The sequence below is a fragment of the Perognathus longimembris genome, chromosome 25, assembly GCF_023159225.1.
Source record: "Perognathus longimembris pacificus isolate PPM17 chromosome 25, ASM2315922v1, whole genome shotgun sequence".
In the NCBI taxonomy this organism is placed as follows: domain Eukaryota; kingdom Metazoa; phylum Chordata; class Mammalia; order Rodentia; family Heteromyidae; genus Perognathus; species Perognathus longimembris.
This window is the reverse complement of record NC_063185.1, coordinates 21,800,668-21,827,876: the sequence shown is the minus strand read 5'-3', so window position 1 is coordinate 21,827,876 and position 27,209 is coordinate 21,800,668. Positions and strand designations below refer to the sequence as shown.

Genomic DNA, 27,209 nt, shown 5'->3' with positions numbered 1-27,209 from the left:
TAAAATGATCAAATAAGCAAACATCATCAGAAATGTTGCTTTTATGTATTTTTTATACTCATCAATAATGACTGAGGACTTTTTTTTTGTTTCATTATTCATCAGCAGTAGAAAAGTAAATAGCAGGGGGAAAGAAAAACCCTCAGCATTAAAAAGTATGTCGGAGTCTCACAAGCAGTTGTTTGAAGACCCATTCTCCACACCATTATTACCTGGTTGCTGTATTTTAAGAAATGGCGCATGATAATACACTTAAGAAATAAGAAGAGAGAATAATGTCAAGACCCAGAGTAAAATGAGATGTATGGGGAGGTGTAAGTTCACTGGAGACAGTGCTGACAGAACAATTCATGAATCACCATGAAAATTAGGCACGTGTCTCTTAGCTGACACATCACTGAACATATACATGTGAGTTTCATTTAATTTACTGAATTTAACACTTTTATTTACATATCCACAAGAGGGACCAAAGCCCCCAAACTGATGATTCAAAATTCCCAGTAATCCTACATCATAGTGACTGCTACACCAGAATCATTCCTAGTTTGTTATAATTTGAGTATATCCAACACTGGCAAAAATAACCATCCAAACAAATACCTTTAAATTTAGATGAAATAAAATGATAAATACGGTATCTATTATTAAACTTATTTTAACTCGATGACCTTGAGGTAATAACATGAGAGTGTTGACAATATGTTTCCACATCAAACTTCTTGGATTAAAAATAAACTACAATGAATAAAATCTGGAATTAATCTGATGTGCATAGGAGAACACACACTTTATAGCATTTGCTTGCAATTTGTGAAACGTTGTGTGTATCTGGCCCTATGTAAGTGTGCATTTATGCCCTGCGGAGTAGATGTAGCAGGGAATGAAACACCAAGACTATTATACATCACATACCTAAGAGTTCAGTAGCAATGAAAGAACACAGTGTTAAAAAGTATTTGCCTTTCAAGCAGTATGGAGATTCCTCAGAAGGCTAAATGTAGAACTCCCCTATGACCCAGTAACCCCACTTTTGGGTATTTATCCAAAAAACCACAAACAAAATCACAGTAAAGCCACCAGCACAACAATGTTCATTGCAGCGCAATTTGTCATAGTGAGAATCTGGAACCAACCCAGATGCCCCTCAGTAGACGAATGGATCAGGAAAATGTGGTACATATACACAATGGAATTTTATGCCTCTATCAGAAAGAATGACATTGCCCCATTCTTAAGGAAATGGAAGGACTTGGAAAAAATTATACTAAGTGAAGTGAGCCAGACCCAAAGAAACATGGACTCTATGGTCTCCCTTATTGGGAATAATTAGCACAGGTTTAGGCAAGTCACAGCAGAGCATCACAAGAGCCCAATATAGCTATACCTTTATGATCACATAAGATAATGCTAAGTGAAATGAATTCCATTTTATGGAAATGATTGTTATATCACAGTTGTAACTACTTTCAACATCCCATGTGTATCTGTAGCTTCTACTATCGATGATGTTCTTGTATCACCTTCTTGTGATTGTATCTACACTATCTCTGTAATCTTATCGGAGTATATTGGAAACCGTGTATACTGGTATTAGAACTAGGAAATTGAAAGGGAATACCAAAATTGAGAGACACAGGGTAAAAAAATACAAACAACTACAAAAGCAATACTTGCAAAACTGTTTGGTGTAAGTGAACTGAACACCTCGGGGGGGAAAGGGTAAGAATGAGGGGGGAGGGAGGTATGAGGGACAAGGTAACAAACAGTACAAGAAATGTATCCAATGCCTAACGTATGAAACTGTAACCTCTCTGTACATCAGTTTTATAATAAAAAAAAGAGAAAAAAAGTATTTGCCTTTGTATATTTCTTCCCGTTGACTCTTAGGTCTTTATTTAAAACTTAACAGCTGATACATAAAGATATCATTTTGTGTATAGTGCATAGCACAGGAGACATTTCATTACAGCAAAGAATCCTTGGGGAATGTACAGAATCTTCTCATCATCGATTGCAATTCCAATGTTCCACACGGTTAAAACACATATATGCATATATATGTATATATATACATGAACACCTAATTTACAAAGCGGAAGCCATTCAAAAATGTTGTAAAGCAGATGGAAGGAAATAATGATAATTTAGATGGCAATCTTCATCTATTAGGCACATATTCTAACCCATCTATCTTCAGAAATATATTGAATAACTTATTGAAGTAGATTATAAAGAGATTTAAAAAAAAGTTTTTCAATTTAAGTAAAAAGGTGCCAGATTGAAGTTTCTCTCATCTACTAATTTGCCTATTACTCTACAAATGTGACATATTTGTCTTAAGGGTACATAAAAGGCCTCCCTAAGACAATCAGCACCTGTATAAATGTGGAGGTTTTTGTTTGTTTTCATGAAGCCTCCTATGGTAGTTCATGGATATTCAGCTTGCTTTTTAGTTATTTACATTTATTTTTCTGTTTCCACAAGAGAAATTGTTTTATGTGGGCTAAATAAACATTTAATTTACTATGCGTAAGAATAAACACAAAAAGAAATATTTTGTGATTACGCAGATAGGAACACAATATCGTATGGCCATCATTTATCCAACTGAGGCAACTCAGAGAAATCACACACAGCTCCGCCTCCACCCCAAGAACAGGCTGATTGCCTGACTGAACTGACTAAAGCAATTGTGATGACTTCAGGATGAATGTCGCCTTTCAGCCCTTGTTTTCGTGCTGGCCTCCTTTCCTCCCATTGGGACTGGACTACTGTACTCTGGCCAGACAGACAGAATGGGCTCCAAGAGGGCAGGTAAGCATGCTCTGGTGAGATGGACCTGTTTGTATCTTGACCTTTATGACCTTCCAGTTAACCCATTTCCTATTCACATCCTTCATTGTATACCCAATGTGGGAAAGCTGCGGTTGCTCAAACATTCCTTTTCATGCTAGCCTTCCTATCACTGTCTCGATGCGTTTGTATGGGAATATCTTTATAAGAGATAGATAGATAGATAGATGATAGATAGAGACACACATTTTTAGTTCGCTTTGCATTTCCTTCCTTCTTATTGTCGCTTTTGTTTCCCTGTCCAGTATCACATCTCATACTCAGCCTTGGACTCAATCAGCTTGTTGACTCACGTGACATAGTCTACCATTTGACCCTTGCCTCTAACTTAGTGTTTTATTAGATAATTGGAGACCAAGTCTCATTGTTTTCTGCCCAAGCTAGCCTTGATCCACCGACTTTCAGATCTCAGCCTCCTGAGGTGCTAGGTTTTCAGATGTGAGCCACCTGGACTTGGTTCTTCATGAGATTAACACACTAAATCACATTTAGAGTGCACAGTATGGAAATGCACCGTTCTGTCACAAGATAAACCACACTGAGAACAAGACTTCAATCTCAGAATTCTAATGCTTGAGGTGATGGCATTGGAAGATGCGGGAAGAGACGGTTCTCCGTTGTTTTTAGCATACTTGTTTCAGAATGTGATGTTTCTCACGCCGTTTACACTGGGAATAGCTTAACAGAAGAACTTTCTCACTGTGTTTTGTGTCAGTATTTCTAAACACATGAAAATAAGGGTGGGGAAAAGGTTCTCTTACCTTATAAGAAGCTATTCCGTGTGGTATCCCCAAACGTCCGATACCTACAACACAAACAGAAAGGTCTCCAATAATGCCGTTATGCAGAAACAAGTATTCCTCAAGCAAAAACTGTAATGTTGTCCTCTCTTCACAGAAAATTAAATGGGTATTTCTACTGGAGAAGTAGGAAAATAACAAATCATTGCAGACTTTGTTTCATGGAGTAAAAATAATAAAAATAATACAGGCATGACAATAATGAGTGACCAGAAGAAAACATACAAAGGAAACCAGTCTGGCTTTCTAAGATGCGTCTTCGTCATGTAACACAGCAGAAACTTCGCAAAAATGCTATTTTTCTTCTTTTCTATCTATTCCTATCGTACATACAATGTGTTCCCAGTCATTTCTTTAAGGTACCACACTTAAATATAATTTATAATGCTCATGTGAAAAAAAAATACCCGTCCTCTATTCTATAGCACTCAACTGCTAAATTGCCTCAAGTGACAGCAAAACACATAGTGATGATATGGAATTTGATCATTTACAAAGCATTTCCATAGATTTGACAGTGCGATTTCTATACAAAACTAGCAAGAGTTGTGACTATTTACAAAACTGATGATTTTACAGTGCAGGATAACAATAAACAAATGCGGTAAGTACAAAGATTGCCCCAAATGGAGAAAGTTAAGTAGATTTATTTTTTTTTTTTGGGGGGGGGGACTCAGTTAAATCCTTGAGCTCCTTCACTACCCTACTTAACTCAAGTTGGGAGCATGGAAGTTTAAGGAAGACATTGTTATTAGAATTTGCATAATAGAGGATCACAGAGTGGAGAGATAATGGAGGAGGAGGAGGAAGTGGAAGGGAGGGAAGAGGAGTTAAGGACTAGAAATAACAAGAATCTGGTGAAGGCACCATAATTTCCAATTTTCCTAAATCTCAAAGTACCTTTCCAATTATGCCACAAGGGCCCAAGCTATTCACTGCACAGCACTTTAGAGTGACTTGTGACAGGTGCTATAGATTCATAAGAGCAGTTGGCCTTCTAGGTGGTTCAAGCACTGCAGGGTTCATTTTCACATTAGACCAAATAACTCTGCTTATAATAAACAGTGAAAATTACAGAGTTCTGATGAAAAATGCAAGAATCAAAGAAATAGGCACAGGAGAAATTAGAAAACATTTTGAGTTGAAGAAGAAAAAGACGGCGAGGAAATGTATGCGATGCAACCAAAATCTCTCTTTATGGAACATTCATAGCATTCAATACTAGATCCAAAAAGTCAAGAGGGCTTTTAAACCATGTATGTATTTACACTGTATCAAATAAAAAAATTAAAACAACCTCCCCCAAATAGCCAAAATGGAACTATCAAAACTTATTTGTACATCAATATAGCTAAAAAAAAAATAGAAGGAAAGAAAGCAAAAGGAAAACTCAACATAAGTAAAAGCTAGCTCTCTCAGATGACCATTTATTCATATAAGGGACATACTAACACAGGAATATTGGAAATAAAATGCTCATCGAAACATTATTGTCGTGTAATTTAAGACTAGAATATAACCTGATACACCCAAAGTATAAAGTCTCTAAGGCATGTAGACCCATTGTTAGGACACAAAATAACAGCAGATCATAGAAATGATTTCAACAGTGCCTGAACAATTGGCTATAAGAAAGAAGATCCTGCAGGAAAATGTGGTACATATACACAATGGAATTTTATGCCTCTATCAGAAAGAATGACATTGTTCCATTTGTAAGGAAATGGAAGGACTTGGAAAAAGTTATACTAAGTGAAGTGAGCCAGACCCAAAGAAACATGGACTCTATGGCCTCCCTTATTGGGAATAATTAGTACAGGTTTAGGCAAGCCATAGCAGAGCATCACAAGGCCCAATAGCTATACCCTTAGGAACACATAAGATGATGCTAAGTGAAATGAACTCCATGTTATGGAAACAATTGATATATCACAGTTGTAACTACTTTCAACGTCCTATGTGTATGTGTAGTTTCTATTATTGATGATGTTCTTGTATCACCTTCCTATGGTTGTACCTACACTATCTCTGTAATCTTATCTGAGTATATTGGAAACCGTGTTTACTGGTATTGGAAGTAGGAAATTCAAAGGGAATACCAAATTTGAGAGACACAGGGTAAAAAAAGAGAAATAACTACAAAAGCAATACTTGCAAAACTGTTTGGTGTAAGTGAACTGAACACCTGGGGGGGGGAGGGAAGGGGGGGGAGGGAGGGGAGCATGAGGGACAAGGCAACAAACAGTACAAGAAATGTATCCAATGCCCAACGTATGATACTGTAACCTCTCTGTACATCAGTTTGATAATAAAAATTTGAGAAAAAAAATAAAAGAAAATGCAAAAAAAAAAAGAAAGAAGATCCTGGGGATGACTTCATTTCATATTTTACGCAACAAATAAGCTCAACATGAATTCAATGTTAGCAGGAGCTACACGTTCCCTTCTTGCTAAATCAGGGTAGGCTCCCCCCCCCCGCCCCCCGCCCCTCAAACCAAAGAATTCCCTCCCTAGTTGTAGAATATCTTGAACCTTCCTTCCAATCACCCAATTTGGGCTTGAATCCTGGGAGAACTTTTTTTTTTCAAGACCCTAAACTGCTCCTTTCCTGTGGAGTCTTTTATTATTATTATTATTATTATTATTATTATTATTTTGCATAACTCAATGAACCCAACTTTGCTTTGGGCGAGTTCTTGGTTGACTTTCTTGGAAGCACTGGCATCTCTCCTTGTTGGCTCCCTCCTGTGGAATCTGTCAGCCTCCTGTGCACAGGGCCTGTTTGCTCTGGTGCTTGAACTATGTTTTGGCCACGGCCTTGGAGTTCTTACCCCTGCCTTTGCTACGCCCCACCCCTCATGGAAAGACTACTGAATATGTATTAGCCTAAAACAGTCTTCCAAAAAAAAAAAGGTAGTCTTTGCCAGAGATCTAATTTTACACATTCATTTCAATATTTCGTGACTCAAAGAGTGTCAGTCGCTGTAATGTCAAGAGACGGGCTGCATCTTTCAGTGCCGTTCAACCGACTGTAATCTGTGATATGTCGAGGTGTTTGGAAATAAAGGGCCACAGGCAAACCTGTAAGTGGAAATGCAATTTTCTTTTATGCTTCGTATACTAGGGTGTCTAATAGGGTATCAGAATTCTCTAATTCTTATGTTTTGTTTTAAATGAAGGAAGGTGAGCCAGTGAGTAAAACTTGTTTGGATTTTGATAGCTCGAATCTCTGGAGTAACTCTCCCAAGCATTCTCGAAAAGCAGATCGTATCAGAGCCATGTGTAGAAAATGTAAGTTTGTACCTTGTCATTCTCTTTCCCATTTCCAGTGAGAACCCCAGTTGAGAACACAAGCTCCTCGCTTCCTTTCTCAGGTTTTTTTTCTTGTTTAATTCAATAGACACTTTTCATTTGTGCTTCTTTTTAAAGACAGTATTTTAAAAATTGTATTTTACATAACGTGACACACAAATTGCACACCGTGGAAAGAATTGTCTGCCTCCCTGAATGAAACCATTTTAATCTCAAGAGTTTTATTATCTGTTAAAATCTATTTAAATATAGGCATTCAATTTTACATTACTTGACATTTATGGGGAAGCTATTTTACAGCAGCAGGTGTCTGGGTAGACAAGATCACAACAAATATTCATGATTATGTGACATGCTAGATTGAAAATATGGAGAAGAATGATTTAAACATTCTAGGCATTTCCTGTATATGAATGTATCTTATAATAGTCTAGACTGGAGATCTGATAATATATTCTATGGGTTGGACAATTGCAATCATACAGTAACCTGACTATGTAAATGCAACATATCACAATGTTAATTGAAACTATTCTGTTTTGAATATTTAGCTGATCTCTTTATTAATATGACAAGAAAATAGGGCTAACGTTTACTAATGTGGGATTTTCAGTTAGTAAGTAAGGCTGTATGTGGTTTTATAAGCAGAAATGAAAAGCAACTTGCCAGTTGACTAGGTAGAAAGCCAGTTGACCCAAATTTCTTGAACACTGATTTATACATGAAGGAAAAGAAAGTATCTTTTATTTCAATGAAATCTCCAGAAGAGTTTTAGATATGCCAAGAAATATTATTTATCTATTTATTCCTTTAATAACATTTGCTCAAATTGTCAATTTTGATTAGGGTGATAGGAGCTGGGGAAAGGAGCTTTAACAAATGAGGATTTTTTTTCCAACTGCCCTCATATGTCTGATATATGACAATTCAAACTGGGATTGTTATGAACAAGGAAAGAAACAAATCACTGCAGGACTTTAAATTACACCGAAGAATCTGCATGAAACTTCTATCCATCAAATGGCCACTGAAAAATGAGGTAATTACCTAAAATAATTTGCATGTTACAAGCTAATACAATATCACAAAGTAAAGTCCAGTTGTGAGAGCAATGCACAATTTCCTGATTAATGTCTCATGCACAATAGCCCCTCCATGCTCGGTCAGAGCCCAAATAACAATATGGCTAATCAATCCCAGAAGAAAAGATAACTCACATAAGAAATGAGTTTGGCTTTAATAAATCATGATTTTGAACTCAGTGAAATTCAGTTATGACAACTAATCATGGTGTATTGTGTTTTTAAAAGGCAATCCACGGAGATTTTTAATTGGTATAATTACAGATTTTTTTTTTAGTGACTCAAGATGAGTGAAGGCAAAAAAATACCATCTTTGTCAGTTGGTAAAATGTCATTTCTTAAGTTATTGAAGAAAGCCTCACACTAAAATATCAATCTGTATTACCACTCTGACAGAAGTTCAAATGTGCAGGATCCATGGACAGGAAGAAGGAGAATGTCAGCGAGATAATGGAGCCAAATTAAAAAAAAAAAAAGAACATAAGATGGGAAAATATTTTTCTTCTCTTTACAAAGTGCAAACAGTCCTTGCAGAAGTGGAATTATTCTCCACCATTACAGAACATAGGTGTAGAGGAAAAGAAGGGAAGCAGAAGAGGCCAAAAAAAAAAAAAAGCTATACTAGTAAAAGATTCCTTTACAGTCTGTCCACTCCAACCCCAGTCACTTACTAATCAAGTAATAAAGGATATTATTAAATGGTATAAACTATCCACGGACTTTCCATCCATTGTCAATTAAGCCATTTGTGTGCAAGTGGACAGAAGAGTCCATGAAGTTTTCTTTAAGGAAAAGTGCTGTGGGCTGTTATTGGAATGTGAAACCATGAAAAGAGTCTCTCTGTCTGTTTGTCTGTCTGTCCCTCTCTCTCTCTCTCTTTCACACACACACACACACACACACACACACACACACACACACACACACACACAGTATCTGACCACTGGTGGTCCCTGTTCGGCTCTACATTGAATCCCATTCATCGACTTTGTTCCATTCCGTTAACTGAGGTCATCGTTCCATCCTTGAATCCCTTCATCAGTTGTTGGATACTTCCGTTGCTTCTGTTTCTGGGCTGTCAGGGACAGATATGAACAAAGCTGTACATAGGTCTGTTTGACACCCTGGTTCATTTTCATTGTAAACCTCTCCAGCTGTTGTGGAGCTGGGTCCTAATAATTGTTCTCTTTTTAATTTTTTGAGCAACCTCTACACATTCCATATGGCTAGACTAGTGTACATGGCCCCACGAAAAGATGCAAGGACTGTGTTTTACACACATCTGTGCCAGCACCTGCTACCTTTCGGCTAGCATTTCTTCAAAAGGATCATAGATTTGTTTATAATAATCTCTAATGAGCTTCTGTATTTCTGTGATCTCAGTTAAAGCATTTAACTTTAATCTCTAATTTTTTTAAAAAAATTGTTAAGCTCACTAAGGGTTTGTAAATCTTATTCTTTTAGAATTAACTATTTGTCTCCTTGATCGCTTGTATTCTTACGTCTCCATTTCATATCGGCTGTGATTACTGTTCTTTCCTTTTGCTCTCTTTGTGTTTCGTTGGTTCTTGATTCCCTAGTTCCCTGAAATGCAGTGAAGGGTGATTCATGTGAATTCTTTATATTTTTCTAAGTGGTCATCGATGGATAAAAATACTTTCCAAATAGCACTGCTCTTGCTGGCTCTCAGAAGTTTGAGCACACTGGATCACTTGTGTTTGTTTCAAGCATTCATTTACTTTTAGATTTCCTCCTTGATGCATTTGTGATTCAAAAGCAAGATGCTTCATTTTCATGTATCTAAAAAGGTAGTTTCAAGGGTTTATTGTTGTGTTGTACTAATTTCTAGCATTATGGCCTTATGGTAAGAGAAGGAATTTAATAAGCTTTTGATTTTATTTTATAATTAGGAATTTGTTTTGTAACTTAGGAGGGGGAAAAGGTGTATTTTTCGGTTGCTGATAAAATATTCTGTGAGTATCTTTAAGCTCCATCTGGTCTAAGGTTCAAGTTCAAGTTAACTCTGGCATTTTTTTGTTTTGGCTTCTTTGTTTTTTGGTGTTTTTTTTCTAAATGAAAATAATGTGCTAAGGTTTCCAGCCTTTCCATACTTTGCATCTATTGGTACTTGTGTCTGTAATGTGGTTGCTTCAATATTAGGAATTACATAAAGATTACAGTAATATAATATGTATCATATTTATGATGTATATACATATGTATATGTATTTATTATATGTTATATAATAATACTATATACTATATGAAATTAAATCTATCTATCTATCCCCTATATGGTCCTTTTTGTTTGGCTTAGCTTTTTTTAAGATTACATACTATACTGAAGGCTACATACCTATTTCAGCATCCCCATTCTTCATTGTTTTTGCTCATAACAATTACCACCTCCTGTTCTATTTTAGTTTCTAATTTCTGTCTTCTTTCCTCACTCATGTATAAGGGTAGATATACCCAGGATCAATATCTTTACTATTCATTACTGGAATATTTATTGTCTCTAGGAGGGTGAAATATAACTATCAATCAATACTGGCTAAAGAATCAGTATATGCAATGAAAAAGTGATTTGAGAGGCAAAATATTAATAAACAATAGGAGAAATGAGGAAGCAAAAGGGTTGAACAAGGAAAAAGGAATAAGTATATATCTAAAGAAGAAATGTCTCCTAAGTTAACTGCAACAGGTACAAACCAAAAGTCTTTCTCAGTGATTGTTCTAGGAAAGCTTGTGGAATACTGAGAAAGACAGCCAGTCTGGTTTTTAATAAAATGGAAGACACAGCTCCATCATTGGGTCATTAGTGTTCCCAGGACTTCACTTTTCAATCCTCGGATATAAATGCACAAAACTACAGCAGATAGCACTTACGAAATTACCTGATCATAGAAGCTCTTCCTGAGGTCCTTCTGGAATTCGAACTTTGTGGGATACATTTCAGGAAAGTCTGGGGCGAAAGGGATGCTGGGTATGGAGTCACTGTGTCTCAGCATGGTGTGCTGTACAGTGGTTGTAATGGCCCCGGGGCTGGTGGCTCAAGCCTGTTGTCCCAGCAACTCAGCAGGCTGAGATCTGAGCATCACAGTTCAAAGCCAGACCACACAGGAAAGTCTGTACGTCTCCCAGGAACCACCAGAGAGCCAGCAGTGACTCAAAGTGGCACTTCGAGCTGTGGCTCAAAGTGGTAGAGTGCTAGCCTTGAGCAGACGAGCTCAGGGATAGCACCCAGGCCCCACCACTGACAAAAAGAAAAGGAAATAAAAAAGAAAAAGGGTGTCATGGAAAATACAGAGCTAGGAAGAGTCTCAGCTTGGCTGGGAGAAGCCCTACGTTGTGATGAGACACAGAAACTTAAGGAGACCAGAGGATGATTAGAACATATGATAAGATGTGACTAAGAGGATAAAGATTCCTACCATCTGGTAAAAAGACAGCGTGGTTATATGAAATACATAGCGCGGTCCTTGGCCTTGCGTACATCAAAAGAAGAAATATATTCTCTCATGGCGCCACAATGCTGTTACGCTTGTCCTTTCTTGACTGCTGGCTCTTCGGAGGCCGTGAGAGATTGCGGAAAAAGGCAATGCCACCCAGATTACTGAATGACTGCAGCTGAACAAGGGATGGGAAGCGAAGCTCTGCCACCATTTGCATCCTTGGATGAGGAGCCTACGGGAAAGTGAAGCTGAAGACTCATTCAGGGCCCTCCACTCGGAGGCCCCCGTCAAAGCCATGATTAATGCAGAACCCTCTGATACCCAGTAATTCAGTTCATTATCATCTCTGCCTGATCTATTTGTATAAAACCCGCTACAATTAGGAGCATGCCAGCTATGTGTACTCACATTTAAATAAGTTTATAAAAAGACAAGTAAAATTATGCCGGTTGTAAGAATTGCAAATGAGACAACTGCTATGTCAGAAAGGTCACACACTTATGATTATGCTGTTTTCCCTTTGCCATAAAAGTTTAAATTTTAATAAGGATTAAATGACATTTCCCTGTAATTGAGGAAACTAAGGGAAAGTCAAAGCGCCTCCTTAGGAATGTAAATCTGTGTCTAATTCTTCTCACTTGACCATGGCAAATGTGAGATTTGTTATTAATAATCTGAAAATAGCTTTTGGCCTTGTCTACTTAAAGGAAAGCCAGCTTAAAAGTAATTATCTAGTTATGTATAATATACAATCCTATATATAATATTAAAATTTTTATACAATTAATGTAAGTAATATATTTATTATATGATATACAAATAATATATAATTCTATGTATGTAATTTATGTTCTATATAATCCTAAAGCTTTAAAATTCTACACATATGGATATACATACATACATCCATATCAACTTAAAGGCACAGAATTCATTCTGCTGATAAATTTCTCAATTACTCCGGTAAAGTATGTGTGATCTCAACAATTCTGAGACATGATTACTTTGATTTAAATACTTGTAAACACTTTTTCAGTACCTAAAAGTGCAACATTCTTGGTTCCATTTACATATTTCGAAGGATCTGCTTATACCAAATGAAATGGCTTTCAAAAATGAATACCAAGCTTTCCTATGCATCAGAAATACTGTGTATGCTCATGAATATTGTATGCTCACCAAAATCCTCAGAAGAATCTACAAACAGAAAGAAATGATTACAACAACAAAGAGTTTGATAGAAAGAGCCATAGGCATCTTCCATTGAGAACATTCTGTTTTTTTAATTTAAGTTTCACAGTGACATTATTAAAATTTCCTTTCAGCATGTTCAGATGTGTTTTCAGTGTCTGAGAGGGATATTCTAGAGGTGAAGATATGATAACTTATACCAAGGATAGTCGTTTCAAAAATCTATGATCTTGATCAACAGGTCACACCATCGCTCTGGGTGGTTGCTTTGATGCTGGCACCACAGTTGTGAAGGTCAGAGGGATTGAGTTGCAAGTCAGTATCTCAACAAGATTTTTCTTTGGGTCAAATCCTACAACGCCATGCCATCTCTTTGGTAGTTCTACGTGTCACAAGTTTATGTGTTCATACACATTTCAATTAAGAGTGTTTTTATGGTCTATATGCAAAAGGCAAATCAGGGGAAAATGTGTCTGAAAGACAGGTGAATGAATCTATCTTAGTTTCATGTTTTTAAAAAAGAGGCCAAAGACTTTGAGGCCAACATTCTTTTTAAATTCACTGTTTTTGACTCTATGTTCATTTGACCACTCACAACTCATTTTGGTCCTTCACACAACCTCATGAAGCAATAACATGAACACAATTTGGCTTATGAGGAAAAGGAGAATCTACAACATAAGAAAATCATTGTAAGCAGGCAGATTGCAATTTGGCCTATTGGATATTGAAAGAGGAGATCCTTAACACACCACGTTCAAATACTGCACAACAAAAGCACAATGGGATATCAAGCACATCGCTTTATGCAAATATTTGCTGAAGCACTGAAAATTGCAAGAAGCAGAGGCCAGTTGGATATTACAGATTGCCATACACATTTTCAGACAATAGAAAAGGTATCTTTAAAAATGTAATTAGATTAAAATGGAAATTTGCTGTATTGTGTTATACGATGTTGGTTATGGAAAGAGATGATATGACTTATCTTCTATATTGTATAGAGATGAAATCAGGAACGTAAACATATAATTTTCTAGCTCATTATAATCTTCCATTTGTGTTATAATAAGGGAAAGTTCTGAATCACTCAGAAATAAACTCGCTGCAAATACTATACAAAGCCCTAGTTAAAGCATATTATGAGATGGGTCAACAAGCATCAAGGATCATTTAGTTATTTGCTAAATTTTATTTGTAGTATTCCAGCTACCTAATTGTTGGACATCTTTCACATACACATTTAAAGACAACTGAATATTGTGTATGTATACAACAGAGTTTCTACATGTCATATACAGGTCTCTATTAAATGTGTTCCTTATCAAAGTAAGAACATACTCCATACTGTTTTTTAACAGGCTTTTCCATGAAAATATCTATCATGAATGATCTCTCTCTCTCTCTCTCTCTCTCTCTCTCTCTCTCTCTCTCTCTCTCTCTCTCTCTCTCTCTCTCCTGGTCCTCTCCCACAAGTACCAGTCTAGATATATAAACAAAAAAATGTTAAGCAAAATAGGCAACCAGAGGAGGGACAGAGATTGGAAACCACTGTTTCCTACTCCGTTGCTCTAATTGACCATTGTTCATAGAAAAATAAGAATTATGAGGAGGAAAGGCAGTATCATTGAAGATGATTTCTTTCTCATTTTAGTTGCATTTTTTCTCATCAAGATTACCAATTGCAAAGTGTGTTGTTAGGACTTTCAATCACATTTTGGCATCTTGATATTACTGAAGCTTTCTACATTCTCTTTTCAAACTTGAATCACATCACTAATGAAAAGATTAGTTTGGTGGCTGATGAATACATTTTAATGGTAAAATATCTGAAAGTGATTTGCCTGATACTACAGAGGGTTACAAATTATGTACTCAGAACCTCGCTGATATTACACCGAGGTTGAAATATCATTAAGGTTGTTCTGACTGATAATTCTGTCATAAATAAAATAATCTTTTAAAGTGTAGTAATATCCCTGCTCTGAGGCTATATGCCCAATACTCACAAAATATTACCGGAAATTAAAATGCACAAAGACTTCAAATGTTAAATAGGAATAAAAATATACAATAGAGAGGGAAAAACACTCAGCAGTCTTCTAGATGAGCCTAAGAATTCTCGGGCCAAATTACCTTAAATAGAAAATTCTGTTAGGACAACATACATGCAAGGCACGGTATGCATACGAGTCTTGTATAGATCGAAACAAGAAATTACATGCAATGCTCTATTTTTGCACCTAGGAAAGATTTCTTTTCTGAAAATGAGATGAATCAATCAGAGTTCCTCAAAGCCCAAATGAAAAGAAACATCCTTCCTTAGACAAATCTCTCTGTGAATGCTGCACAGTTCCACAGACAGGCTGCCAGTTAGATTTAGAGATCCTAGTTAACATTTCCTTAATTAGCACTGTAGTTTCCTTTTCTTTAAATGTCTTCTAGAGGCTATGATCCATACTGTAATGTTCAGGGGAAAAAAAGACTTCAAAGGCTCTAGAAGTGTAACTCCTAAGTTAGGTAGAAGAAATGCGGTGATAGGGCCACAACAGATGAACCAAAGTGCATTCTTTTGGTTGTCATTGTTGTTGGTTGGGGTTCCTTTTTGTTTGTTTCTGCCATTCAGGCCATGACAATTATTTCAAAGCACAAGTGATACTGAAAATAGACATGGTCTCATTGTAAAGAATACCAAAAGCAAGCACGTTTAAGATAAAACAATGCCTAAGAATTATGAATGACTTTGTACTATTACATGCTGAAACGTGATGAGTGAGAGTTTTTGCAGGGAGGGCTTGTGAAATCTCTTTCCATTAAGGAGAGGAAGCAAGACAGGAAACCTGAAAGATTATGTAACTGTTCAACAATCATCTCTCAGAAATTTTGTGTTGCTCATATTCAAACTTATATGTGGGAAAAATTAAGATTTGTATTCTCCCACAAAAAAGAAAAAAATCCTCACTATATAAACCAAGAACCTTTCCCCTAATTTGCAGGCACGACTATTAATCCAGTTGCTATTTGAGAGGGAACTGAGCTGAATAAATTCAATCCTGAAAGTGTTTGGAAGGAATCTGAATAAAATCTGACTTTTGAAGACAATTAACTCAGCAAGTCAACTGCTGAAGTTTCAAATTCTGCTTTTTCAGAGTAAAACTGATCCTGCAGGATTTCGATGTATACTTTCTATTCTAAGACATGGGTGATTACTCCAAGAATATGGAATAACACACTGGAAAATCTTTTTGCTGTGTGTGAGTGTGTATGTGTGTGTGTGTGTGTGTGTGTGTGTGTGTTGCAATGCATTATATTCCAGAGAAATGGAAAGGGCTTATATAAAAGGGCTTACTCATAAAATGAGCCAAAAGTGATTAGTACTTCATATCCAATATTCTCTTTCATTTTCAAACAGTACCTCTTGCACAAGCTATTGAGGTGTGAGAAATTAACTGGATTAACTAATTTCCCACAGCTTGCTAAGGTTGTGTGTAAAATAGTAGCATCTATAACCCATTGTGTGTCATTCGTACTGACCCTATATCAGGGCAAATGAGTTGAAAACAAAAAATTCCCTGAAAATAAGATACTCAGATGGCATGGTGGAGCTAAACATAAGAACAATGGGATCTCCACAACTTGAGCATTAATTTCCTTGCTGCATAGAACACTGATGCTTGCAACTACTCTTTGTATGATACCAGAGCAAGATATGGTTAACAAAGTCAACCCATCTTCACCAGGGAGAATAGTTCATTGATGAATGAATGATTCTCTTTACAGGCTTGTTTGTGTGCCTGTGCAAGTGTGTTTCCTATGCAGGAAAAAAAAATAGTGTGGTCAAGATCGCTATGCCTACTGGCACTGTCTAGGAGAGGGGACACGTGGAAGAGAATGAAGGCTACTGATGATTCCATCACTGTAGGGAGAATCCCTGCCTAGCCCCTCCTGCATGTCAATCTTGTACGTTGAGACACTTTCCCTAGACTGGCATACTCCACTGATACTGTAGAACTAAGCAATCAATTATCATAAAAAGATTTTTTTATGATAGAAAAGGTGACCACGAGAGGTGTGGTAGGAGGGTACATTACTATTCTAATAAATTCCCCCCACGTACACCCCAGTAAGGGACCTCCCACATGTATATGGATAGAATCACAGAATTATAATACTGTAGGTAAAATGGACCCTAGTTTTGTGTTACATGGTTGTTGAACAGGAAATGATTTAGAACAAATTAGAAAATGCCCTGCAGTACCATTTGACTATGAATTTTTTTAAAGGTCAAAAATAATCATGTTATTTCTGAAATGCAACACAGATTAACCTGGATATGAAAAAAGTGAATGAACTATTCATAACCTATCATTATGTTCATAATCATATATAACTTTTTCTAAAGTCTGACAGAGATATTCTAAAGAGCCAAAAAAAAAAAAAACCCCACAACCGTATAGGCACATGTTTTAAATCATCTTGGAAAGTAATAAATGTACAAGGAAAATGCAATATTCTGACTTGGTGTTTCTTTAGCAATACTGGTGTTTGAACTTAGGACCTTCCGTGTGCCACCAAGTACTTTCCCACTTGAACTACACCCCCAGCTATTCTTTGCTCTAGTCGTTTGTCTGTGTCTTAAGCTTCTAATCGGGGTTGATCCTGGACCATGCGACCCCTCACAACTTGTTTTATTGTGGTTTTTCTTTTGAGGTAGCTTTTTTTTTTTTTGAGGTTGTGGTATGCAATTGTGTGGGCTTCCGCCACCATCTTGTCTCTGCTGGGATTACAAATGGGATGACACCAGAGCTGATCCTATTGTTCTTCTAGACATAGATTTGTGAGAGGAGAACTGAAGAATGGAACACACATCCATTGTGACTTCCCAATCAATCACCTGCAGATTCCATTAATACCTCCTCATTCTACCATGTTCTCTTCCAAACCGAGATCTTATTCAACCAAGCAGAGCAGGTTGGGCTATGCTAGGAATGTAATTTCAAATACAAAACAAACTATAGTGTTTAAATTTTACTATTCACATGTCATAATATGTTCATCCTGTATCAGACGATGCCATCAGAGCTTATATATTAAAACCTGAAATTCAGCGCTGGGAATATGGCCTAGTGGCAAGAGTGCTTGCCTCGTACCCCAGCACCACATATATAGAAAACGGTCAGAAGTGGCGCTGTGGCTCAAGTGGCAGAGTGCTAGCCTTGAGCAAAAAGAAGCCAGGGACAGTGCTCAGGCCCTGAGTCCAAGGCCCAGGACTGGCAAAAAAAAAAAAAAAAAAAAAAAAACCCTGAAATTTGCATAGGTAAATATTTATGATAGACATCTTCTTTTGAAAATTATATTGGTAAAATTTGGCACAATGGGTGATAAAGTGGTGAAATTTGTGTTTATTTCATTTTAGACTTAAGAGACATTTTGGACATTTTCCGTGAATATCAAAATAAAGAGATGCGAGTAAGCCCATCTATTTTTCTCATGGAAATAACATGGATTGCAAGACTGATTATATATTCACAAAGTTGGATTCATGTTTGTAAAAATAGACAAGTATTTTTAAAAACTTGAAAAAGATGTGTTTAATGCCATAAAACAGCTTTCTAAAGCTCTTAACAGACTGAATTGTTACATAAGGCATAAAAATCAAGACATCTCAGGCTAATGTATTATTAAGATTTTTTAATATTTTAGTATGCGTCAAACGTGAAATAGATGCTTTTAAAATCTATTTTTATACAAATTTAAAGACAGAGATATGGAAGGCTACGTGATGCCACTGTAAGAAAAAATTATAATTTTTAGTGCTGAAACATTGATGATTCAGTAATTCATGCATTTATTTTTCATAATTTTAAAGCTGAGGATTATTTTGTTTCATTTCAGATGACATCAAAGTACAAATGCACAAAGAATTGCTTTTATAGCATAAAAAATATATCAATTAAATTTAAACTATCAAGTTAATCTTTAAAGCCCCTAGAAAGATTGAGTTGTAGAAGTGAAAGAAACGCTACAATAGTGGGCCTAAGAATTGGTATTAAATTTTTATACCTCTGTAATTAGACAGCACAGACCAATCCTTTGAAACTTGGAAATAAAATCAGTTATAGGATTTATATGAGTTTATGTATTTTAAATTCATTAATAGTAGAGTACATTCACAGAAGAGTAAGACACACCGAAACACAGCCCAACAGGTTTCCCAAAGGCAAGCACTAGCAACGAGGGGAACACAATCACAGAAAGGTGTTTAATACATAACTCTGACACTTCTCAAGTGACAAGATGAGGACCCAAAATTCGGGTGATTCCTTGGAGTTTCTATTTGAAAAAAAAATGCTGACTTTCAAAGGCAGAGATGATTTTGCTAGCTAATACCTGGGGGAAAGATGACTTAAGGATTTCAATAAACTAAAACTGCAATTGTAAAGTCAGTGTGTGGGGGTAAAGAAGGAAGGGAGGGCAGGAGGGAGGGAAGAAGGAACAAAGGGAGAAAAGGAGGGAGGGAGGGAGGAAGGGAGGGAGGAAGGGAGGGAGGAAGGGAGGGAGGAAGGGAGGGAGGGAGGGAGGAAGTCAAGAAGGTCATATCTAGCTTTTCAATTTTATTTTAGGGTACAATTTTATGGTCTTTCTTATACTTTCAATCATTTGGCAATGAAAACCACACTGCTGGGTGTTCTGAATCTCATCGTGCCTAAAAGTCACCCAGGGACCTTGCTAATCAGGTAACTCAGGTGTCATAATCAGTAGAGTTCATGACTAAGTAGTGCTGGCAATGGGGTCACCACGAATGTAAATTTTAAACCACTCCAGGCAGGTAATCTGACTTAGAAAAATGTTCATGGGAATACTTAAGGAAGCCTCTTCAGTCTTTAAATATGTGAGTTTGTTGGTGGATAGTTGAGGTATTTCTGGCACTTAGAAATAATAAGCTCTTGAGTAATCACTTAATCACTTTGGCTTTTAACTTCCTTGTAGAAAATTCTGGATACTTGATCAGATAAGACCCAAGGATAACATTAAGGATGTTGAGTCTTCTAATGGCACTAGTTTTCTTCACCTGTCAGGGGACACAATATTTTATAGGAAAACCACCCGGTTTCCTTCAGAGGATGCAATATCCCAGCTTCCTAGGGATAATGCCAGATAGCTTCATGACATTAAATGTATCAAATAGCCTGGTAGCACACACATTTCTACCCAGCAGTGTCTGCCCATCTTTTCTTCAACAATCCACCACCTCCTCCTAGATCCAATGAAACTCTTACAATGTTAGGAAATGCCAACAGTGTTTGATTGATTCCAAAGCTGACCTTTAATCCAAGATAAGACAAAGATATTCTGGCCTGGTACTGTTAGTCTTTAAACTAAAAAATGAAGGATAGGAACAACATACAAAAAAGTCAGTGATAAGTAACATCAAATATACCTACACAGGAGCAAAAACGAGCGCCATAAAAAGCCATGTTTTCCTTCACTCATTTCCTAAAGATCCAGAGATCTAGTGGTACATTGCTATCTCAAAGTGAGCCTGCTCAGATATATTTTATGTGCCAAGTAAGTCGAAGCACGAACCAGTATAGAAGACTTTGCAGGTGGATATTGAAATTCCACCCATAGCTTCTCCAACCATATCATGCAAACGAGGGAAAATTTGATTTGAGCTTGATAGGTCTCTAAGAGCGATTGTGTGCTGTGTTTTTTGCTACATCTGTTTATCTCTGACTCTACCACCCCGCTTCAGGCAAAACAATCTTGTGAAATCAGCAGTACCTTGAACGTCCAGCATGAGGGGTAACTGTGACTAACCAGAACACGATAAGAGGTTACCAAGTCTCACTTTTAAAGATGTGTCCTTCCTCCATAAACAATGGTAGTTACAAAACCAAAACATAAGAATATAAACTTGGAAAGAGGCCCATTCTGTAACATCCATTTCCTGTTCTCAGAAATAACATTTTAAAACCATAAGTTCAAAAATACAGATATGTTGTCAACTGGATGAAGGTTAAATTGTCTTTATAATGTTATAGATAACATTATAAACACACACACACACACACACACACACACACACACACACACACACACACACGCGCGTCCTTTTTGGGTCTGTGCCAGTATTGGGGGTTTCAACTCTAGTGTTCACCATCAGAGTCTACTTTTTGCTCATGGCTGGTGCTCTGCCACATGAACCACATCTCCAGTTCTGGTTTTTGCTGGTTAAGTGAAGAGAAGGGTCTCTCCTGATTTGTCTATCTAGGGTGGCTTTGAACCGTGATTCTAAGGCTTAGGTCTCAGCCTCCTGAGTAGTTAGGTTCAAAGCCATGAGCCACTCATGCCTGGCTACCAATGGTAACTTTATAATCTGCAAAATATTAATAAAAACTGTTTTAAAAAAAAACAGAACTTTACTGACCGAATCATACTTTCTATAGCTGAGGAAATACTTTTGCATCTATCAAAAGCATCTTCACCATTCCAAATTAATGTAAAGCAACATCATAGAGATTATATCCTTAGAAAATATTTGAATTTCCGCAATACAGCCTCTAGATAACTGACACACATGCTATGAATAATTCTTGTATCAGATTCTGCTGCATCAAATTAATTTAAATTAAACTAAATGGAAAAAACTTACTTTTTTCAGAAACTAGATACAGGCAAAGAAAAATAAAATCCCTCCTCTACAGATTTTATGGGAATTCCCAGGTTTATTGCAACCTAGGGTGTTGTTGAAGTTATAAAAGCAATGTAAAGATTCATATCATAAAAGCAAATCCACCTGAGACAGAATTACATGAAAATGAGTTTGGGGGCCGGCGGGGAGGGAAGCAGTCACAGAAGATGGTTGAGCAAAATTACCTACACCCTGAAGACACAAAGGAATACTAATACTAGGAAATGGATGACACGAGACCATCTTGACACAAATGGTGAGAATGTTGAAGGAGTTGACATTGACGCAAATGCACTGGATTCATAAACTTCTTTGTTCAATGACTTGAAAGTAACAACAATATTATTCAAGAGGTGGAGATCAGAGTACAGACAGTCCTTAGGTCACTGACAAAGCACCTGTGAAGGAATGTGGTTCTTGAGTCTGTCTTTGTCATTCTTGCTTGTTCCTTCACTTTAGAGAGATGGAAGGAAGGGGAAGTGAAGAGGGAAGCTGGAGAGAAGGAGGTAGAGAGGTGGCTGGTTACAATAGAACTCCTGAGCAAGAATCTTCTTCCCTAAGCTCCATCCGGGAGAAGGTTTTGGTTGGTCTAGTGAGTGTCAGTAAGTAACGATAATTTAGTGTAATGAGGAACGTGTATAAATATCGAAGCAGATTTCTGCTGTCTTGAAAAGCTGGAAGACTTGGGAATGGCCGCAGTCAGCCCGGGATGGCTTGCCCAAGGCAAGCAGGCACACCAGGAGCTCCGACGTCATGGGATGCCCTGTTCACAATGCTCACTTTTTACCCTCCTTACAGATGCCTTTATCTATATTCACGGTTTCTAACACTTAGTGGTGATACTTGTTTTGAAGGGTTTGTTCATTTGCTACAGGGCCCACAGGTGTGGACATGGCAAAGGCATGCCTTTCTCTCTTTCAGAAGGAAATGGAAGACAGCTTGCATAAATGTGAGCAACAGATCGCAGTCCTGATAGCACCTATAGAGATGGGTTCCCTGCACAACCATTTAGAACGAAATACACACTCGAGCGTGGGGGTAATTCGCTGACTTTTTACTCGTGACAGGTGTTCAAATGGGAGAGAGGCTAAGCTTGCTACCCCATCCGTGGGACCCAAGTTTCACACACCGAGTCCTGGCTGTGGTTCTGTTTTACCCATTCAAAGGATCCATCACGCTTCCAGCTTGGGGAAACTTTCAGACATATTGCCTGGGAATCAAAGGCATTGTCAGCTGGAGCAGAGGAGGCTAATGGCAAAGAGATTCACGGGTGCAGAGGAACAGTTGGCAAGTGTCACTCAAATGAAGGAAGGCACAGTAGGACCCATTACTTGTTAAGCAGCTATGAAAAATCACTCCCCTAGAAGGCAATGGTAAATGGAGTATGCCCGCACGTATACCACAAGGTACTCTGTTATCCTTGGTATAAAACAGTGAGAAGTAATGGGAGAATTACACCTGGGCTAACATGAAGACTTCATGGAGAAGAACATGAGGAAAGAATTGAGCAAACTGGCTTTATCCATTCAAGAGGATACCAAGAAAAGTAGAATATTCATCATTCAGGATAACATGTTTTTCCCCCCCCCCCTGAAGCTTAAATTAAACTTGCACAGAGATAAACATTTATGACAATTAGGGCTACAGCCTGAAGCGTTTTGGCTCACAAACTAAGTGCCTTGGTTAATGAGCAAAGATTTCCATACCTTTGCATGCATAAATACTAAGTACCGAATTTATCATGCACTAAATCATATCTAGGTTTTCTTTCCTCCTGAATTTCACCAGTGTTTGCATCGACTGTCACGTAACTGCTCTAAATAATGTGATCTCTTCCCCTTTGTATTAAACTATCTCTACTCAGCCTAATAATTTTCTGATTTCCACATGCCAGTGATTTTTGGCAATAAGAAACGATGCCTCTTTATTTTTTTTCCTTGCATGTTGCAAGTAGCTTAAATTATATTTTACATATCCATTTAAAGGATCATTAGTTAAGTTAATACCCTTGCTATTCACAAGCATCCTGTATTTTGTCAAGTATAATCTAACACTATCATATTCTGTAGTACCTCAACAGTTAAAATTAATTTCCAAAACCACATGTGGCATTGGCCTGAACGCATCATTATTGTTTCTTATGTGTTGATATTCACAGCCTTGAGACTACTACCAAGGTTACTAATGAATACCATTTTCATAAACGTTGGACAGCAAGTGTTGTCTGTCATAAACAACCACGGGGGTTGGAGGGGGTGTGTTCTAATTCCAGACCTTGAGTTTTGTGCAGCTATTTGTACATCCCACCTTTTCTTCTTCTACATGATCATGGCTTTCCATAAACAGATATAATTGTGACCCAGAGTGGAAACGACACTTGAAAACACTCCCGAAAGGCTTCACGTTTTCTCTTAATTCCGCATTAACAGACTCTGGGAAGAACTTCCACACACATCCATCAAATGACAGGGGGGATTGGGTGGAGAGTGGAGGCCGGAGAGGCAGCTTGCGGGGCACGGAGGGAAGGTCTAGTATCCATCCCTTTGCTGACATAAGCTGAAGCATTCACGCATCTATCTTGCTCCTAATCATACATCCGACACACACGACCCAGCGAATACATTAGTGGAGCTGTGTGTTGGGAGCTCCGCCTCAATGACAAGCTGTCAACCGATGAGATGACCTGACTTCTTAATATTGGGGATGGCTGGCTGTCCCAAGCTCACAAACAGTCGTCATTCTATAAAGGATGCTTTCCCGTTGCCATGGTGAGTGGCTGTTGTGATGAGAGACTATTAATGGCTGATAAACAGGAGAACTTCAGAGCTCCTAGTGTGGCAATAGTAACACAAGTACCCAAAATGACTGATCGTCCATTATCAGTCCTAGGAATGTGCTGCATTAAGTGCTAAGATGGGAAGATTCTTACAACCATAAAATAAGTAGCTATCACAATGAAATTAAGGCACAATAAACTAGAGTCCAGGGATATCATTCCTACTTCATGGAAACAGTCGGAATCATATTAGTTTTCCTCTTGCTCTAAATCAGTGTCACAAGAAAAGAAAACATGATTCATAAAGGAAAACGCCAAAGATTATTTATATAATTTACCGTTTTCCAAAGATCATGGATTAAATCCTTCAGGAAGTTTTTTGGTGATTTTGATCAATATCAAATCTATAACATGTAATAGCATACGTTATTATAATTATATAATTATTATATTTACAATTATTAATTATAAAACTAAAATTGTTTTAGTTATTATTATATAGATTATATAATTATTATATATTTATTATTATACAATTACTATATAATTATTATACAGTTATCACATAATTTTTGAAACTGTCATAAAATAATTATATCATATACGATTATAATATTATTATATAATTATATTCTAATTATATAATTATACATTCTATTTATATATTGGATTTATTATATTAAGTATATGCTTATATATTCTAATATGTTTACAATACCATGTGATATATACTTATATAAATAATATATTACAATAATACATGTTGTGATATATGTTATTGCAATGTTAATTATTATATTTTCTCAATATTACATTGTCATAATTACACATACATACATATATATATATATATATATATATATATATATATATACATCTCAAAACGAAACCTGGCATAATTGCAATTGCTTGTAATAAAATGTAACTGCAACCAAAAAGGAATTATCTCATTGGAAGAGCTGTGTGGTGAGGAAGAGAAGCTGGAATTCGCCCTCAGGGCCTGAAGTCAGGTGGAGACACTGAGATGGAGTCTGGAAGAAGAGGTGGGCCTGGGAAGCCAGCTTTCCTGGGGATCACACAGAGTCCCCCAACGCCCCGTCACTGTCACACTGTCCACAAGCCAGTTACCCTTCATGACCTGGAGGGATGGAGGACCGTTTCAGCAATAGCTTCCCGTTCGCTTCTTCATGGATTCTGAGGACAGAGGGCGAGGTGAAGCTCTGTCTCGGTCCCTTCAGCACCCCTGGTGTCAGCGCTTTAGGAAGAAGGCAGAGCTGAGCAGGGCTGTACGCAGCCGCCATCCCAGCACTCTGGAGGTTGAGAAAGGAGGACCGCCGAGTGAAGAAGGCCTTCCTGGTCTACAGAACACAACGCCTCTCCCACGCCCATCCCAGCCCCTTCAAATCAGAAAAGTACCCAAGCCAGAACTTTCATAGGAAGATTTTACACCCGAGCATTCTCACACCACCATTGGCCAATCTTAAACAGTTAAGTTAGTATCTTTGGTTTGAACATGAGCGACACTTAAAAAACCATTTCCCTATTTTCCTGAAACCTCTGTGCATAAGAGGCTATGTAAACCAAGCTCTTTCACAAGTTCTGTTTAGGACACACCTATGCACACCTATGAATGTAGATTCTAATTGAGATAATCGATACACTGAATGGTAACAGTAGAAACCTCATTTAAGCATTCAAGTACTTTCCTCACTCGGACAATGCATTTCTGTGTGTATTTATCAAAATGTTCATTAATTTCCGTGATGCCTTCTTAGTTTGGTCGATTCTACTTAGGCTAGACAGTGAAAATGTGTAAGTCAGCAAGGGAAAAATATCACCGTTTGTACAGGTATGTGTGTGGATTTCTTTGAAATGCACGCAGACCGAAAGAATCTGTGGTAGAATGGAAATAGCGCGCAATTAAAATATCTTTATTAGCATACCACTTCTGTTTATATCCTCCACGCCATTTCGAAATTTAATCTTTTTCTCATCAACACAAAAGAGATTCTAATATTGTGACACCGAAAAGATTATAATTGCTTAATTATTTGTGCAATATGGCAAATACACATTTTGCACATATCAACAGAGATGTTATGTGGAATAAAAATGTTTTCATTATGTATTTGGGCTCTGAACAAATGTGCTTACATCTCAAATGAATCTGCTCAGCTGATAGAGTCTGGAACTCAGTGTACGTCATGACTGTGTCTACAGACAGCTAGCTATACCTGGGAGGAAGAACATGCGGATTCCACGTGTCTCGATTCCTCAGGCTTGGCCCCAGAAACTGCATGAATCGTTGTTCCCTCAGCAGTGAGACCTGAAATCGCGTCCCCTCCCACCTATTTACTTAGTTGTCTAATGGAGCACAGGTATGTCCAGCAGCGTCACCACTGTCCCCTCTTAATCCTGTGAGATCCCTTCACAAACTCACGTACTTTCTCTTCCTGTTGGTTCTTCAGACTGTCATCCTTTACAAAGTCACTTAGGTCACGCCACTTCTCATCACCTTCAGAGAAGATATTTTTACACGTGTGTCTAGACTCAGTAGTTCACATCCTTACTGCCACCTAGCTGTCTACCCACTAGGTAGAGACAGAGACGGTATCTAGATATACATATGGTTACAGATATATAGCTATGGATAGGGGAGAGGGAGAGATCAGAGACAGATGTAGAGATAGAAGATTCTTCCTGAATGTCCCAAGGCGCATTTTAAAAAATAACAGGTCAAAGTAAATGTATTAATAATAAAAAGAGCAAATTCAACTGTATATGCAATGAAACACCCCAGACATAACATTTTAGGGACATGTATTCCATAGCAATAGAACTATCCATATTCAAATGACAGATTCAAGGACTGTCCTGTCTGGTGTTTGCTATTATTACTTTCTTGGCCAATCCAACGACCATGACAAATCTATTGAAATTTTTCACCCAGAAAAGAACACAGCTACCCAATTGTGATGGCAAATACATGGGTGTGTGTACATGCCTTTAGATATTTATATATTATTTTCAAGATGAATATTG

The 27,209-nt window shown here is 37.4% G+C and overlaps 1 long non-coding RNA gene across 1 annotated transcript in view; it reads right to left on the bottom strand.

The window, feature by feature from the left end:
• Window positions 1-3,437: 3,437 nt before the first annotated feature.
• LOC125341849 overlaps window positions 3,438-27,209 on the bottom strand; it is a 343,076-nt gene continuing 319,304 nt past the window's right edge. The window contains exon 3 of the long non-coding RNA XR_007209096.1: window positions 3,438-3,661. This is a non-coding gene — a long non-coding RNA (uncharacterized LOC125341849). The remainder of the gene's footprint in view (window positions 3,662-27,209) is intronic.